The 18,208-nt window shown below is 41.3% G+C and overlaps 1 protein-coding gene across 9 annotated transcripts in view; it reads right to left on the reverse strand.

Moving 5' to 3' along the window:
* The window catches only part of RFFL (ring finger and FYVE like domain containing E3 ubiquitin protein ligase), a 66,041-nt gene that overhangs the window by 44,554 nt on the left and 3,279 nt on the right, over window positions 1-18,208 (reverse strand). For 3 of the 9 annotated variants that reach the window (XM_047831768.1, XM_047831761.1, XM_047831762.1), the window contains exon 1: window positions 1,150-1,292. The exons of 4 other annotated variants lie outside the window; for them this stretch is intronic. The gene's annotated coding sequence lies outside the window, so the exon portion shown is untranslated. Of the gene's footprint in view, window positions 1-1,149; window positions 1,293-6,198; window positions 6,326-18,208 lie in introns of those variants that run through there. 2 more of the 9 variants (XM_047831770.1, XM_047831763.1) reach the window with 1 other exon arrangement.

Consider the following 18,208-nt stretch of genomic DNA (forward strand, 5'->3'; position numbering starts at 1 on the left):
TTCTTCAGGAAAACACGAGCAAGGTAATGTGGGTAGAAGCCGAAATAACAAACGGTTTGGTAAGAGGATCAGAGCTGAGGAAGTACACTATACATTCTTCCTCATTCTACCCTGAAAAGCCATGTGCCAAGTAATATGGATAGAAGTCTAAGAAAACAGACGGTGATTCTTGATATACCCTATGGTCAGAGTAAATTCTGACTTTGTGGAAGAAGTGACTTCCGGGCTAAAGCCAGTAGCTAGGTTAAGTTGGGGCAGGGTGTTTTAGAGACGGCTGGCTTATGTAAAGGCCTTAAAGGCCTGAGGTAAAAGAACATGCGCCACTTGGGGGGAACTGGAAGGAGCAGAAGCAAACTTTGAGAGGGGCAACTGCCTAGCATTGAGACTTAAGACTTAAAAAGGTTAGATGAGAGGGGCGCCTGGGTGGCTCAGTCAGTTAAGCGTCCAACTTCGGCTCAGGTCATGATCTCACGGTTCATGGGTTCCAGCCCCGCATCGGGCTCTGTGCTGACAGCTCAGAGCCTGGAGCCTTGTTTCAGATTCTGTCTTCCTCTCTCTGCCCCTCCCCCATTTGCACTCTGTCTCTCTCTGTCTCAAAAACAGATAAACATTAAAAAAAATTTTTTTTTAAACAAGGTTAGAAGTGAAGAGCAGGAGGGAGAGAGAATAGTAGTCTGATCAGAATTAGGGATGAAGAGAGGTGCTTCATAGTACCTCAGAAATATGGAAACTCACTGATAAGACAGTGTTCCCTATAATTCGATATTCCCAATGATTAGGTAGATAATAAAATACCTTTGCTTCTCTCTCTTCCTTTAATAACGGTTCAGTTTGACCAAACTGCTTCTCAAAAAACATAGGACAGAAACTATAAGAGCAAAAGATGGATAAAGCTGTAAGCCTGATGTGTTTGGCTTCTCTAAGGTTTCTGTAATAAATGGTCTAATTAGGTCTAAAACCACATCCAGATCCCAAATGAAGTGAAACTTTTCCCCTTCAGACCCCTTCCAAAGGACTGAAGGACTGACTTTAAGACATCCAAATTGTTAAGGCATTAACGAACTTCTGAAACAAAGGACTGGCCCAGTTCGTCCTGCAGCTCAGTCTAGCTGATGAAAATGAAACTAAGAGAAAACAGTCTGGGGTTACCTGGTTTTGCCTGTTTCAAAACATTACCACAGCAGAGAGCAGGCTGCCTCCAGTTCCTGCCGCTGAGGTCCTTGGAGCCATTTCAGATGAGCTCATCTCAGGAGCCAACAGCAGCAGCTTTCAGGCAGAGTGAATGGTGCCGCCTGGGGACGTATCTTTGGTAAGCGAGATTGCAACAGAGCAGGCGGTTTACCCAGGGCAGTGCTGACTCATGCTAGGCAAAACTCCTCTTTCCCAAACAACCCAGCCTGAGCCAACCACAATCAAGTGCAACCTCGAAAAAGAAGAGGCGCCCCACTGATTTTTTTTTTAAATCCAGTGCTGATTACCGGGGGCAGCTTCCTCATGGCCCTCCTGCTGGTCGCTCGGCTGCCTCTGGAGCCCTTACCTGGAAGGCTCCAGTGGTCACTTTCCAAAGTTTCATTTGAGAACAGCCCGGGGCTCAGGGCAGCAAGATTACAGAAGGTAGCAGGTTCACAACCCTGAAGATTTCTCCAGAGTGGCTGATAAAGAAGTCACTTTGCATTTACAAATTAGAACATCTGGGTCAGAGGACTCCGGAACTTGCCCAGTCATCCTTAGCTGGTCAAATCATCAGAGTGAATTTGTCAGCTATGACCAGGCTCACTCTTCTTTTTCCCTACTAGGCCTTCTCTGACCTTTCTATTTCCTTAGGCAATTCAAAATCTCAAATTAAGACAGAAATAACTGAAGGCTTTTTTGTTTAATTAGCTGCCACACACAGCTTAAGCTACATTATCCACCATCACACCTACCAGATGCTTAAGGAATACAGGAGTGTGTGAAAACTGTATTACCACTTACATTTAAAAATCCCTAAATCTAGGTCGATTCTCATTTATTGGCCAGCTTATTAAATAATCAATTCTAGAATGAATGGTTCATCAACAGCTATTAATTATTATTCAATTTGCCCTGACCAGCTAGAACGGGCTTTGGTGCTATACCAAGAAAACAAAAGATTAAGCCCTTGCTTTCTGTGTTTTCTCATTTGATAAGAAAGAAACGAGATTTCGTATCAGATCCTTCTGTTGCCTGCTCAAAATTTCCCACGGCTACCAGCTTTTCCTTAGCATGGGCATTCAAGGCTCCCATTCCAAGCCTTGTCCATCCTTCAAGGCAGATCCCACATGCTATGAACTCTGGATATAACTACCAGCCCAGCCTGTCATTCAGTAAATGTTATTAGGTTAATTAAAATGTATGTGCAGACCGTCAGATTTTGGGTTTAATAACTATGCTACTTAATTCTATTCCTTTTCAAGGGTCTAGTTAAAGAAAAAAAAAGTTATTTATCCAACTTGCTTAATTCCCCTTAATTACATTATTCCAGTAGGATAGCCACACTGGGCTTTATAAGGTTTTATAAAATGTTCTCTCTTTTATTTCCTCCCTTTCAGCATTTTCTTTTTCAGAAAATGGCTGTTTAAAAGAAGTTTTCCTACAGTATGTGTTAATTAGTTCTTTTCAAATGATAAAAGCGTTTTACAGCAGCTGACAACCATTATCTCATGGACCACATTTTAAGAAATATTTCTGTAGTTGATGATAAACAACATTCTGGTATGGAGCAACTCTCAAGGTTCGTACAGTAATGGACAAATATGAAACCTCTTTTGGAAAAAACATTATTGTTAGAGGCTTCTGGCTCATTCTATATTAGTAACTGTAAAAAAGAAAGAGAAAATTCAGATGGTACTATACCCAGGAAGTAAATATAAATTATATAAACAGCAACACGGGGGCCAAAAGCATGAGAATCTCCTAATTCTGCTAAAATAAACACCATTAGCAGGTGAAGAGAAATATGGCAGATTATCATTTCCCGGTTTGGGATTCTGTACAGTTCCAATCAGTTTCCCCAAAATATAACCATACATACCCATCCCAGTTCCTTCTTTTAGACTGGAAAGGCTGAGGATTACACTGATTTAGGGCTTTCAAAAGATGCTAAATCTGAACAAATGGCTTCAGGCACTTGAAGTTTTATGAGGTTATATGAAAACTAGGAGGTTATATGAAAACGAGAAATAAGAAAAATAATTGTGGCTTTGTGCTTATTAAGTTCTCTCAATGCATTATGTTAAAACTCAGACAAGTTATTCCTCACCTAAAGGTACATTTTATGGGTGGTCACAGGAGAGATTAAGTGTGTGTGTGTGTGTGTGTGTGTGTGTGTGTGTGTGTGTGTGATATCACACTCACTGTTTTTCTTGAACAGGAATATGGAATGCTATTTATAGGCCCCCCCTTTTTTTTTCTGCAAGAGATCTTAACGTTACAAACGTTAAGTAAGCCAGGTGTCAAAAGAGAAAAAAAAATTCACATCTCTGGATTCTGTCATCTTCCAAATCCATAGAGAATTACCAAATACATACAAAAAGATATGGGAGGATACACACATCAGGGAGGGAACTGCAATGGGAGATCCAGGAGGTATTTTTAGTTTCGCGAGAATTTTAATTTTTTTGTTTTAACAAGGAACACGTATTCAAGTATTGGTAATTTATTTATTTTTTTAAATTTTTTTAATGTTGATTTTTGACAGAGAGAGAGACAGAGCATGAGCGGGGGAGGGGTAGAGAGAGAGAAGGAGACACAGAATCAGAAGCAGGCTCCAGGCTCTGAGCTGTCAGTACAGAGTCCGACGCGGGGCTTGAACTCACAGACTGTGAGATCATGACCTGAGCTGAAGTCGGATGCTTAACCAACTGAGCCACCCAGGCACCCCAAGTGTCGGTAATTTAAAACTGGGTTAAACGTTTTACCATTTATTAACTAATCTTTTCCCTTTCTCACTTTTTCCTCTAATCATCTCCCTTTTACCTACTTTCCCCTCCTCAACATCCTACAGGATACTGCACATTTATTCTTTTCAACAAAATTAATCTTATTAATGTCCATATCCTTTCTCTTATGGAGAAGAGATTGAATTGATAAATCCAAGTCTCCAGAAACCAGTGGCTGCCTCAGCTTGTTGAGTATTAGGGACATTGCCAAATTCTCATCTTTGGAGTTCTAGGATCTTCTAACCTTTTTTAAAAAACTAGAGTACTTCCCCTTCAACGTTTATTTATTTTTGGGACAGAGAGAGACAGAGCACGAACGGGGGAGGGGCAGAGAGAGAGGGAGACACAGAATCGGAAACAGGCTCCAGGCTCTGAGCCATCAGCCCAGAGCCGGACGCGGGGCTCGAACTCACGGACCGCGAGATCGTGACCTGGCTGAAGTCGGACGCTTAACCGACTGCGCCACCCAGGCGCCCCATAGAGTACTTCCCCTTCAAAAAAGACAGATGAGCATCAACTATCGTCTAATAAATCACAGAAATTAAATGTGAAAAATGAGTAAATTTTAGGATACTCGAGAATCCACTCTAGGGGTACTTAAGAATCCACAGGGGTGCCTACTGAAAATAATTCTTTCTCATCCGAGTCCCTCAGACATTCTGGATTAGCCCAAGTGGAGAGGCCCCAGAATCAGAATTTTCAATAATCATCTCCTGCTCCCACATGATTCTGATGCAGGTGGGACTCAAATATTTTGAGATACCAGTCATATAGCTATGTTCCCCGAGCACTGTTTACAATAAAATGAAAAGTTGTGTTTCAAAGACCACCAAAATGAGCCACGGTCTCCCTGAGTATGCCACAGACATTAGTCCTCTTACCCACAAGAATCACCAAGTATACAACAACTGAACTGTATTTATTTTGTCAACTGGACCATTATTTTCTTCAAGCCTCCAGAGACAATTATTACCCTAACTACTCTTAAGGATTTTAGCTGTCACCCACAGTCGTTATACTGAGACACTTTCACACCTGGGATGCAGTACAAGGGGCTTAATGGAATTTTTATGGCTGTAAAGATTAAAGTTCACTTGACTCAACAGAATAGTCAAATAAAACAAAGGATAAAACCTCCCAAAAGGCACAGGTTGAAAGTAGAGGCTTTTGACTTCCTGATGAGGCAGTTTTGCCCAGAAATTCAAACCATGGGATGCTATATAGCTCATATGTCTTGAGAGTACCCAAATGCCAACTTATCACCACAGCATCAGCCAATGCAGGCTTACTGTAACATTTGGAAGCACAAACCTCCTGTATAAAATGGCCTCTCCTGGGAGACAGAGGCTGTCGCCATGCCGGGGATCATTCCATCTTGGGGCCAGAAGGACCAGGCAGTCCTTTTAATCTTTAACGAGCCACTTTCATGTTCAGGTGTGGGAACCTGCTTCACAGCACTTTGCTGCAAAACAACACCCCCCCCCCCCAACCAGCTGTGTGAGGGCACGTGATGTGAGTCTGTCCCTGATGGTACAGTGACCAGAATCTGGTCTATAATGTAATTGTGGGCATTTGATTATCCACTGCGGTGTAATAGTTCAGAAGGGTATCCAATATCGAGGGTACAGCAACTGCCTACCTCAGTCACAGTGAAATACTAGATCCCTAAATGTCAGGGAATTGAAAAAGTAGCAAGCCTGCGGGAAAAGGAAGAATCCTAAGCTGACAGGACACAGTGGGAGGCCCTAATAACAAGATGGGGGGAAAGGAAGTCAGCAATGTGACCAATCTGCTATCCTGGGCAGCTCAATTTAGAAACCTGGCGATGGAAATGTGGGAACCGTCTGATAGTGTAATTTCCTTTACAAAGCTATTTCTTCATTTTCTCTCCTGAGTTGTTAATACAGAAGAAGGGCAGGGACAGGCCCTTGTCCTCCAACTCCATCACGTAAACAACTCCCATAGCTTCATAATGAAGTGACTAGTAGGCTCACGTCCTATTCCCCAGTAACCACCCTCTCGGACCAAAGATTCTGTAATTCAACTCTGAGGATTTCCTGAATTCACAATTCTTCTTCACTGTTTACCTCTGGACTCTCCTCTTTAAATACATCCACACACACTCCTCTTTCTCTCTCTACTCCCTGCCACCTCCCATACCCATGCCCTGCCTCCCATAAGTCAAACTTTCTGACTTTTCACTTTGGTTTCCACTAAAATGCCACAAGATTTAAGTTACCTTCTCGCAGGTGCCCAAGTCTATGGGGCCTCTGTTGACATGTGTCTCATCTGGATGGGTGATTTCTGGCCAAGTAGATAAAACTACCTGTTCACCTACAGTTAATCTTCAAACTGGCTTGTGTAGGCTGTGGAAATAAAAGAGTAAGGCTGCACAGCTTGAATGTCCCATCAAGGTAATCAAAATAATGGAAGAGAGACAGTAGACAGGAGAGATTTCAAAATAAAGACTGAACTGTGCATTTCAGTAGCACTTAAGAAAACACTCCATCTGATTAAGCCCCTGATGAGTAGGCTAATACCCAAAGGACTGTACGTTCTCCAAAGATTATTGTGCTCACAGCTCTTGCTTCCCTCAAGGTTCATAAAATGAAACTTGCATTACTTATAATAAAGTGGATAGGTAGATTCCAACATCAAGAATTCTGCTGATTTCCTTGCAAATAAAGCTACAACCTTATTTCAACCCAAACTCATGTAACGAAGAATAAAATACATTTTGTTTAGGTCTTTCAAAGGTACCTCTCATGCCTTTTATAAGAGAACAAAAGGTGTTAGAAAAAGGAAAACAACACTATCCCAAGCTGAAGCACTTAAAAAAAAAAAATCACAGCCAAAATGCCCATAATACATTCTCCACTGAAAACAAAAAAAGCATTAACACAACAGCAGATGGGGACTATGGGAACACGAACACACACACACACAGAATATACATACACATAGAGTGAAAAAAGATACAAAACACATATAGTTCAAAAGTTTAAAACCATTTCATAGTTACTTCTGATAAGGATGGGGTTTACCTCCTGCCTTATATTACACTCTCGTGCTATTTTAGTATTTTTAAATGAGTGACATAAGCTAAGTAATATTACCAGAAGTGGGGTACCTAAGGTCACTTGACAAAAAAACAGCTATGTGAATAAGATGGTAGGGCCATTGTAAAATCAATTTTCAGCATATTTAAGGATATTTTCACTGAGGCAAATTTCTAAAGAACTAACCAGAAATTTGGGGCACCTGGGTGGCTCAGTTGGTTAGGCATCCAACTCTTAAAAAAAAATTTTTTTTAATGCTTATTCACTTTTTGAGAGACAGAGGCAGAGCGTGAATGGGGGAGGGGCAGAGAGAGAGGGAGACACAGAATCCAAAGCAGGCTCCAGGCTCTGAGCTGTCAGCACAGAGCCTGACGCAGGGCTCAAACTCATGGACTGTGAGATCATGACCTGAGCTGAAGTCAGACACTTAACTGACTGAGCCACCCAGGTGCCCCCAAGTATCCAACTCGATTTCAGCTCGGGTCATGATCTCATGGTTCATGAGTTTGAAGTCCCCCCCCTCCTTGTCAGGCTTGCAATTCTCACTCCCCCTCTCTCTCTGCCCTTCCCCAACTCACACCCTCGCAAAAATAAATAAAACATTAAAAAAATAAAAATTAATAAAATAAAGTAAGTGAAACATTAAAATAATAAGTAAAAATTAATAAAATAAAATAAACATTTTTAAATTATACATAAGTATAAATTAGACATTTTTGAATTATAAATATAAAATAAAATAAAAATTTTATTATAAATAAATAAAAATAAAATAAAATAATAAACATATATAAACCATCCGACTCAGCAGTTATACTCCTAGGCACTTAATCTAGAGAAATTAAAACTTGTATACACAAAACACCTCTAAACAAATGTCCGTGACAGTTTTATTTACATTCTGAAAACTGGAAACAACCAGTAGGTGAATCGCTAAAAAAAACCTGTGGCACATCCACTACTTCTCAACAAAAAGGAACGGGCTACTACAACACACAACTTGCATGGAAGGCATCGTGCTAAGTTAAAAATGCCAATCTCAGAAGGTCACATATTGTTGTGAATCCATTTCCATAACATTTCAGAAATGACAAAATTATACAGACAGAGAACAGATCGCTGGTTGCCAAGGATTAGGGATGATGTGACTATAAAAGTGCAATTACTCATTCAACTGTCCAATCACCACGGGGAACCCAGAAAGGCGAAAAGTTTGTAAAGCAAAGCACATTTCTTCTTATGTTGCAGTTCCTACCATGCCAGAAAAAAAAGAAAAAAGATTCTCTAAGCATGGATCAGTTGCTGGCCCAACCACCTGAAATACATTTCAGGCATTACCTGTGCTTCATCCCTCCCTGTATTTCCGTCTGAGCTCCCCCAGAGCCATAAGCAATGAGCCAAAAGGCAGAAGTAACCCATACAGAATGAATTCTGCTGTAGTTTCAGCTCAGCATTCAGCCGAAAGTACCCTGCTGGAAATCAAAAGCATCTGAACACCGCAGCAACAAGACAAAGAAATTGTGAAAGACGTGGTTACCAGGTAGGGCACCTCACATGTGACAGGGTTCTTACTACAAATAGCTTTCCTTACAAAAGTCTCAGGAGCATTCTCCAAAAATGTGAGGGAGAGGTTAGCAGAAAAAAATTAAATGATGCTTCTTCTGTGATTCTTCAAGCCAGTCCTCAAGGGTTTCATACGTAGGGGAAGCAGGACATGTGTCTCAAGCCCAGAGAGCAAAGTTTTACTTTCCATACTGATCAGGACTTCCTCCTGAAAATGGTCTATCACCATTTATTCCATTATCATTTACAACAGGAAGTCAGAATATCTACATGTCTTATGTAGAGGGCAATTTATTGAGGCCTAGTGACAAACAGGAAGACACTGCCCCCACCAGAAAAAAAATAATTGAAAAATGAAAAGCCATCAATAAATCCTTCTCTAAGCCAAAGCTTTAGCTGTTTAGCCAAATGTGCTTTTAAGGGTGACTGGTTTATACACCAAATACAATTACAGGGGCACCTGGGTGGCTCAGTTGGTTGAGCATCCGAGTCTTGATTTTGACTTAGGTCATGATCTCATGGTTCGTGGGTTTGAGCCCCACACTGGGCTCTGTACTGACAATGCAGAGCCTGCTTGGGATTTTCTCTCTGCCCCTGCCCCACTTTCTCTCTCTCTCTCTCTCTCTCTCTCTCAAAAAAAATAAATAAATTTTTAAAAATACAATTATAATGTTAGAATTTGGAATAAACCATGAAACAACACTTCAGTGCTAACAGAACTAAAACTAGTAAGTAACAAGTGTTGCTAACATCTTTTTTTTTTTTTTTTTTTTTTTTTTAAGAGAGAGAGATAGAGGGGCGCCTGGGTGGCTCAGTCAGTTAAGCAGCCGACTTCGGCTCAGGTCATGATCTCGCGGTCCATGAGTTCGAGACCCGCGTCAGGCTCTGTGCTGACAGCTCAGAACCTGGAGCCTGTTTCAGATTCTGTGTCTCCCTCTCTCTGACCCTCCCCCGTTCATGCTCTGTCTCTCTCTGTCTCAAAAATAAATAAACGTTAAAAAAAAAAAAATTTTTTTTTTAAAAAAGAGAGAGAGCTAGAGAGCCAGCAGGGGAGAGGGGCAGAGGGAAGGAGAGAGGGAGAGTGGGAGAGAGGGAAAGAGAATCTTAAGCAGGCTCCATGCTCAGCATAGAGCCCCAAGTGGGGCTTGATCCCATGACCCTGGGATCATGACCTGAGCCAAAACCAAGTTGTACACTCAACAAACTGAGCCACCCAGGCACCTAATACTCTTTTTAAATACCATTTCACACAAAGAGGCCCACATATAAGAAATTTCAAAGCCCACCACTATATGAACTAGAACCTACTTCTGAAGACATACTCTGAAAAGTAATGGCAATGGATGTGTCAACGGACCATGTGGCCACTATAGCCTGGTGGTTGAAAGCTTGGACTTCACAGCCAGAAGGGTTCAAACACTGTGTGGCCTTGCACCCATCACTTAACTTCTCTGTGCAGTGTTTTCACATCTGTGGAACAGAGAAACTAGTACCCATGCTTCGTAAAACTGTTGGGAGGATGAAATAAGTTCATATAGTCAAGTCCCTGCACACAGCAAGTACACAGGGAGTGTTGGTAATTTTTATACAGGTAAAATATGGCACAAAGACAAGTATAACACAGCAAAAGAAATGTCAGTCTTTTCATCAGTCTTCCACCAAATTCTCTCATACTTTTAGACAAGAGTAAGCCTTCCCCTGACTCCCACCAAACAACGCATACAATTCTATTTAGAAAAAAAGTATCATTTTACACAACGGAATGAGTAAAATAAATCCTGCTGAGCAGGCCTAATGCTTCCCAAACTCTCATGGGCAAAATATGATTTCAATAGGAAAGGGGGCTGTTTTGTCGAGACAGTTTTATAATGTCCTTCACCAAATCAAATGTTCAAAGTGCAAATTCAAGGCTTCACACAGCAGGCACAGACTTTCAAAAACATCTGTATCCTCACACTCATGTTCTCCATCCTTCTTTCCTAATCAAGGTTATAATAACCAAAGTCCTCTGTAGGTGGCACACTGCCGGACAACATGCCATCCTACTGAATAGTCAGTAACTAGGAAAGAAAGGCCCAGGGAGTCAACACTCTCTTTACAGCCCCCCACCCCCACCCCACCCCACCCCAGTCAGAAAGATGGCAAGAGACATTTGTTCGTCTCGAGAGACACTTACAGAAAACAGTTTTGACTTGAATAATCTAGACACAATGCCATACCTTTCTCCACTTCTAGGTTTCCCAACCATTCAGAGAACAGCCAAGACGTTTTGGAATCAGAAACGTAAATTGTTTCCAAAAGTGTTCAACAATGCTTGTCCAAAGGCCCCAACAGAGCTGGTAATTTAGACAGCTGTGCTAGGAGCCACAGAAGCTGCATTTTCTAACTAGTATTGCTTCTGAACAATTGAAACTTTCTCCAGTGCAAAGTCCAGACACAGGGAGCAGTGTTCCTTGAGAACATCCAAACAGTTTCATTTTTGTTTAACCACCAAAATAACAGCTCCAATAATCTATCAAATTTGACATTTTATCCAACTAGGCAATTTAAACCAGGATGCAAAGCCTGCAGAGATTATCCCCCCCTGCTCCATATCAACATTCATTTTGACATTACAGCAACACAAACTAGGAAGACTTGTTCCTAGACTACTTATAAAAGGCTTCTAAAAAAGGCACCGCAAACTTTAGTGCCTCAAAAAAACTGCACATCCCCATATTTTATTGTCTTACACTTTTAAGCAGGTTTTATTAACTGTGAGTAAAGTTACTCACAGTTAGGCCAAGAGGTTGAAAACTCCTTTTTAGTGGTTAGTCAAAAGAGGTAAACATCCCTCCTGATCCAGGCACCAAATGCAAGTTGTACTGACTTATTCTTAAACATATTAAAGGTAAGTATCCCTCACCTAATCTCCAAGTAGTAACACTGTGGTTCTGAATTAGCAAATCACCAGGTGATGGAACTTCTCTCCCCAAGCAGGGATGGGAGCTCAGGGCTGTTTCATTTACAGGTAACAGGTAGCTGAGGAAGACAGTGATTATCAATGTCCTCAGAACCACCTAGAACAATGCTATTCAAAGTGCCTTAAGCTCCTCTGGGCCTTAAATTCCTCCTCTGCAAAATAAAGGCAGCCTCGTAATTTCAGAATTTCTCAGCATCATCACCACCACCACCACCACCATCATCATTATGGTCGTCAGAAACCCAAGCCTCAGTCCCAAACACTGATTGTATAAGTCTAGGCTAAGAAGCAGGAAACTGAATTTTTTTTTACAAGTGCCCAGGGGATTATGGGGCACACTAAAGTTTGAGATCAGCCATATATTTTTATATATTATAGCAATGTTTTTAGGAATAAAAAAGGTTACAATTTGTGTGTAATCCCTGATAAATTATCTTAGGTAAAGAATATTTTTAATTTCGTATATTAAAACTTACAGAAAGCATATTTTAATGTTTTTAAAAAATTTTTTCAATGTTTATTTTTTAGAGAGATGGAGTGTGATTGGGGGAAGGGCAGAGAGACAGGGAGACAGACTCTGAAGCAGGCTCCAGGCTCTGAGCTGCCAGCACAGAGCCCGACGCAGGGCTTGAACCCACGAAACATGAGATCATGTCCTGAGCTGAAGTCCAGCACTTAACAGACCGAGCCACCCAGGCGCCCCTAATACACTTTTATAATATTTGTAATATGTAACAAATTTCAACTTTTCCCCATTTTTAAATTTTTTTTTAGTAATCTCTACATCAATGTGGGGCTCGAACTCATGACCCTGAGACCAAGAGTCACGTGCTCTACCAACTGAGACAGCCAGATGCCCCAACTTTTCCCCATTTATAAAAATGACATTGGTGAGGGTGCCTGGCTGGCTCAGTAAGTGGAGCCTGTGGCTCTTGATTTCAGGGTTGTGAGTTTGGGCCCCACGTTGGGCACAGAAGTTAAAAAAAAAAAAAAATGATGTTTGGTTGGGAAGATCAAATGTAAATTAAAATACATGTAAATATGTACGTTATGACATCAAAATTGTTTTGTTTGTTTTTAGAGAGAGTGCAAGCAGGGATGGGGAGAGAGAGGGATGTAGGGAGAGAGGGGGAGAGAGACTCTTGAATTTTCTGCAATCCCTCCCAAATAAAACCAGTGGCTTATTTTTATGTTTGTGTTGTTTCTAAAAAGATGAGACAAGGAGGATTTCAGGCTACGGTTTATGAGCATTTCCAAAAGTAGGTACAGTGCAGGTATGGACAGCCTATATCTCAAATAAAAACCAATTTAAATATAATTGTCAGTGTATTTTCACTTTCAGTATTAGTTTTGGTACTACAAAAGACATGTTGATATGCTGTATGAAAAAAAATGTTTAATGTTTATTTATTTATTTTGACAGGGGGTGGGGAGAAAAAGAGAGAAAGAGCGCCTATGTGCCTGCAAGCAGGGTAGAGAATCCCAAGCAGGCTCCACTCTGTCAGCACAGAGCCCAACACAAGGCTTGATTTCACAAACCCAGCCCATGAGATCATGACCTGATCCGAAATCAAGAGTCAGACACTTAACTGAGCCATCCAGGCACCCCTCAAAAATTTTATCACACAAAGTTTAAGAATCTGATGAAGATCATCTGGAGGTGAAGTGGCAGAATGATACCATTTTTATGTCCCCTATTAACTGGCTGGCTCACTGTCCCTATTCATCAAGCTGCTGGTCCGCAACTGTGTCAACAACCCAGAGAGTTAGGAAACACCTAACTGGATCAGACCAGTGGGCATGGGAGTAGAGGATTCAGATTCATCTGGAGTGCTGGGTCCAACTATACGGTGAGGGCAGTAAGGAAGGTGGAGTGGCCTTTGTCAAGCTTTCTGGGAATATTCAGGCACCCCCTCGCTCCACCCGCCCCGTAGCAAACACTGGCTAAGGCAAACTTCAGCTTGCACTCAGAATGATTAAGCAAATTCTTCCATCAGTAAATAAAATGACCAAGAATGGTACCTGAAGTCCAGTCATGCCCAAAAGGTAGAAACCAAGGCAAACAGGAGAGAAGCTGAAAGACTAAGAATTTCCCGCTATGGGCTGAGAGGGTCCTAGCATCCGCAATTCTTCCTGCCACCTTCTTCCAACTGTACAAAATGTTAGCCCCTAACTCTTCCTCTTCACCCCTCCAAAAATCCCAAATGCCCAAACAATGGCTGCTACTTTACAAAAAAACCAATTCCCCCTCTTCCTAGAACCATCCTTGACTAAACATTCCTCCAACTAACTGAACTTCAGCTGACCTACTGCTGCTAGAGCAAGCCCTAGAAAACACTCTGCTCTCTTTCTCCAAACTAGAATGCTCCTTTTGTCCAGCATTTTCGATTAAAGCCTTATGCTCTGGTGAATCTTCTTCCACACCAATAAATAATAGTTTACCATGGTCAAGAGGAGGTATAATTAATTGGTTGTGGACCCACTGACTCAGGACCTCGGAAAAGGTTGGAAGCAGAAATAGGATGAGGCTATTTCCCAGGCAGATGTCTTAAACATTATCATAAAGAAAAAAGGTAAGATTCACAGAAAATGCTGGAGGGACAACACACTTCTATACATTTTAGGATCAAATCTTGTGCTGTTCGTCTGTATGCCTGTCATCTGGACTGAGACTGGAAAGATTTTCCAAAGCAAATGAGTAAAGCATGAAGAAGATGGGGTGGGAGAGAAGGATGCTCCATTTACTTAAGAAAAGCTTTTTTTTTTTTTTTTTTTTTTGCAAGTCTTTTAACATAATCCAGCAGTTGCAAATAAACAATGGTGCTGATTACTAACGAACTGCATTAACCACTCAGAGGCCAGCAGAGCCTCCAGTTGGCCTAACTTCCTGTAAGTTTCAGGATGACTAGGCAGCATTTCTTTCAAGAGGATCAAGGCAGTTAAAATGTTTTCAGGGAACAGACTGGCTCCTGGTAGTTCAAATGGGGATGGGCTTCCCCTCCCTTTAGAACTGGACTGCGGGAAACAAACAGTTGTCCTAGGGAGCCCTGACCACTCCACAACCCAGAGACAATGAAATCGGGTCTTTATACGCGATTCCAGAAGGCCTGAGCATGTTAAACCGGGAGATGGGGGCCTAGCCCCCAGCACCAGAGAGGGGCAGCTTTAAAAAGTCAAGTAACACTTGCTCAACAAAATTTTTTAAAAGTTCAAAATCAGCACGAGGGGTAGCTGCTGAAAAAGGCTGCTGAGATTGCAAGAAGGTTTTGCTTATCTTTTTATAGGAGAGGACAATGGAGAAATTACCAGACCAAGGTCACTTTCCATTAAAAAAACACAAAACAACACAAAAAGAGGCTGGAAGCCTTAACAGAGCTAAAAACCTGTGTAAAGTCATGACTCCATGAAATCAGCAGCCTGGTGAGAATCTCTGCAAGAATCCTATAGGAAATGAGGGCGGATTAGAGTAATTAAATGTAAAGTCTCCTCGAGAGCAACTTCTGTTCCTGAAGACTAGAGCCATTTCTGTGAAACGTATCATAGAAAAATTGTGAGGAGGATTTGCCAGGCAGCTCAGCCTCTCCACTTTCACATCAGGTCTGCAAACGCTATGATCTAAAAAGAACAGAGCGGTGATTTGGGGAGGGCATTAAATAATACACCTTATCAGAGAAACCCACTCCACTCTCCAGTCTTTGCAAAAGTCCACATGCTCGTGTAAGTGTAATATACTTAGAGGTTTCAAAAATTACACACATTTCCTCAAAAGAGATGTAAGGAAAAAATATAATCATGGGGTAAAGGCCAAACATTGTCTCTTCTGAATGCTTAAATAGCCAATTATGTGCCTTAATACATTAATTCTATGGAGAGAAAGAAGACTATTACAGGAAAGTTGAATAAGACATCTTAAAAAATGTACCCTGGGGCCTAAGTCCATTCAACTGACAGTAAAATCACCCCCTCAAAAAAGCAGTTTTATGCAACATCTAGTATTTTAATTTCCCAGCTGCCAAGAGAAATATATAAGGAGCAGAAATTAAACTAATTATGTCAGCAGCACAGTGAACAAAACTTTAATTGTATTACACACCAGTTAGACATTTGCTGAACAATACAAAGGCCCTTAAGGGTAGAAACTTCTTTAGAATATAAATGATTCCCAATCAAATGACAAAAATTAGTCTGTTTGGGCAATAAACAGATTCATGGCTTAGACACAAACTTTCAACCAACATCATAATTCAATATAAAAAATAAATATATGGTATAAGGAAGAAATCTTGAAAATGGCTTTGAATCACTCTCTGATTTACATATGCTGTATCATTAATAGGTCCTTTAAGCCAGTATTGTACTAATCAGCTTTTTTAACATCCTGCCCACAAAAGGGCCTATTCATTTAGCTGGGAGACAGGTGTTAGCAACCAGCAACCTCTCTTTTAGCCTGGAGTTTCAGGGGCCTGGCCTGTGATTACTGGGGCATGATTGGCAAGTCGAAAGGAAGGGCACTTTGAAAGGGAGGAGAGAGGGAAAGAGAAACAAAAGAGACCGAAAGGGAGAACGGGAGATGAGGGAAGAAATGGATGTCAGCTGCTACTTAACGGGGCCACCCTTACAGCCTCCTAGACTGACGTGAGTGCCCGCGCACTACCACCCAGATAGATACGTATGGCTGAATTTGGATGGCATTAATTCATTTCTGCAAACAGTAACTCTGGATATATGCCTATACTCCTCTCATTCTAAAAACACTTTTGAGTGTCCTATGACTCATCTTCTTTACCCATATCATCCAGTTCCTAACTTTAGTCCTCACTCTTTCAGAGACTCTCTAAAAGAGCTGACAGAGTAGATATTCCTGGAAAGAGATACAGAGAAGGCCAGATTTAGAAAGACATCTTAAGCCTCTGGAATAGAAATCCTAGCAGAAAGTAGGAGAAGTGAACATTCACGGAGTTGCCTGCAATGTATAAAGAATGGATCTTCTCTCTTTTAATCCACGGAACAATCCCATCAGGCATTATTTTCATCTTGGGGATGAAGAAAATGAAGCTGACAAAGATTAAGGAACGTGTCTTGAAGTAGCAGAGGCCAGGAGGTGGAAGAATTGGGATTCAAAACCAGGTTTGTCTATTTCCTCAACTGTTACACTTTTCCCAAGTTTAATTCCCTAACATGTTGAGTGCCCCAATTCTGTTTTAACTGGGATGGTTCTGTACTTCAGCAATTGTGCTTCCTTCCATGAACTCCGCAAAGGACCCGTGACTAAATTTTATTGACTATTAAGCCTCCATTATTTTCAATAAAGCTCTTTGGCTATGAAGCAGTGAAACATCTGGCAAGTTGGCTTTATTTTTAAATCCTACACGCGGAGAATTCCCAGGCATCTCTCCTATCCAACACTGATCGTAACTAGATTCGACTACCGATTCAGACCTCCAGTCGTTTCCACATTATCATTCATTTGTCCACTCAGGAAATAAAGGAAGCTACTTTCACCAACCCTCCCTCATGACTCCAGATAGATAATACAGCGGGAGGGCGGGGCCTCTTTGTAAAGTAATTTACATAAAAGTTATAAAAGCTCTTTGTTATCTGTCATGACTAGGAAATGGGCTCTTCTAGCAAATCAAACATCCTGGATACCATAATGATGCTTTTAAAGGGACTACCATTTGTAAAGAATTTCAAAGCAGTGCAACAGTGGCTCCCAAACCTGGCTGCATATCAGAATCGCTTTGGGGACCTTTTTGGAAATAGATGCCAGAATGGTTTTTAAAATGTAGATTCTTGGGGCGCCTGTGTGGCTCAGTCAGTTAAGCTTCTGACTCCGGCTCAGGTCATGATCTCACTCAGGTCATGATCTCACAGTTGGTGGGTTGGAGCCCCCCATTGGGCTCTGTGCTGACAGCTCGGAGCATGGAGCCTGCTTTGGATTCTGTGTCTCCCTCTCTCTCTGCCCCTACACGGCTCATGCTCTGTGTCTCTCAAAAATAAAATAAACATTTTTACAAAATTAAACAAATAAATAAATAAAATGTAGATTCTTGGTCATCACTCATTCACTCAATCAAATCTCCAGGAGGTGGGGCTGGGAAATCTGTATTTTTAAAGAACCCCTTAGTGACTCAGCTGCAAACTGCAGCTTTCAAGGAATGGCTGGCTTTGGGAACTCCTTGCAATAAAACACACTAAAAAGGCTAAAGGCTGCACTGAATACAATGTGACCTTTTTTTACTGATTCGGGAAGACTTGGGGATCTCCCAATGGCTCTAGTTCATCATTCACTACTGTCACCAGTCACTGTACTGGCAAAACCAGAAAGGAAAGGTTAAGATTTTGTATTGGTACAAAGCTGGAAAAACCAGCTTTGGTTTTCCTATCAGATTCAAAAAGCTAATTTTCCCCCAGAGGAAACACAGATTTTATGCTTGCTCTGAAAAAGGAAAATGTTTAAGATTGTGCAGTAGGATTCTCTTAACCAACTGTTTGGCTCCAATTCAGAACGTTAACAGGCCCAAATTCATCAAAAATGGGGAATATTCAACCTGCACAGGGGAAAGCAAAGAAACTTCATGACCATCTTAATCAAGGGAAAGGAAGATAATGGGTTTAAAGTAAGAATGGCATTATAGGATTAGATAAAACCACTGTCCTGACCA

Source organism: Prionailurus viverrinus, chromosome E1 (assembly GCF_022837055.1).
Source record: "Prionailurus viverrinus isolate Anna chromosome E1, UM_Priviv_1.0, whole genome shotgun sequence".
NCBI classification, from domain to species: Eukaryota; Metazoa; Chordata; class Mammalia; order Carnivora; family Felidae; genus Prionailurus; species Prionailurus viverrinus.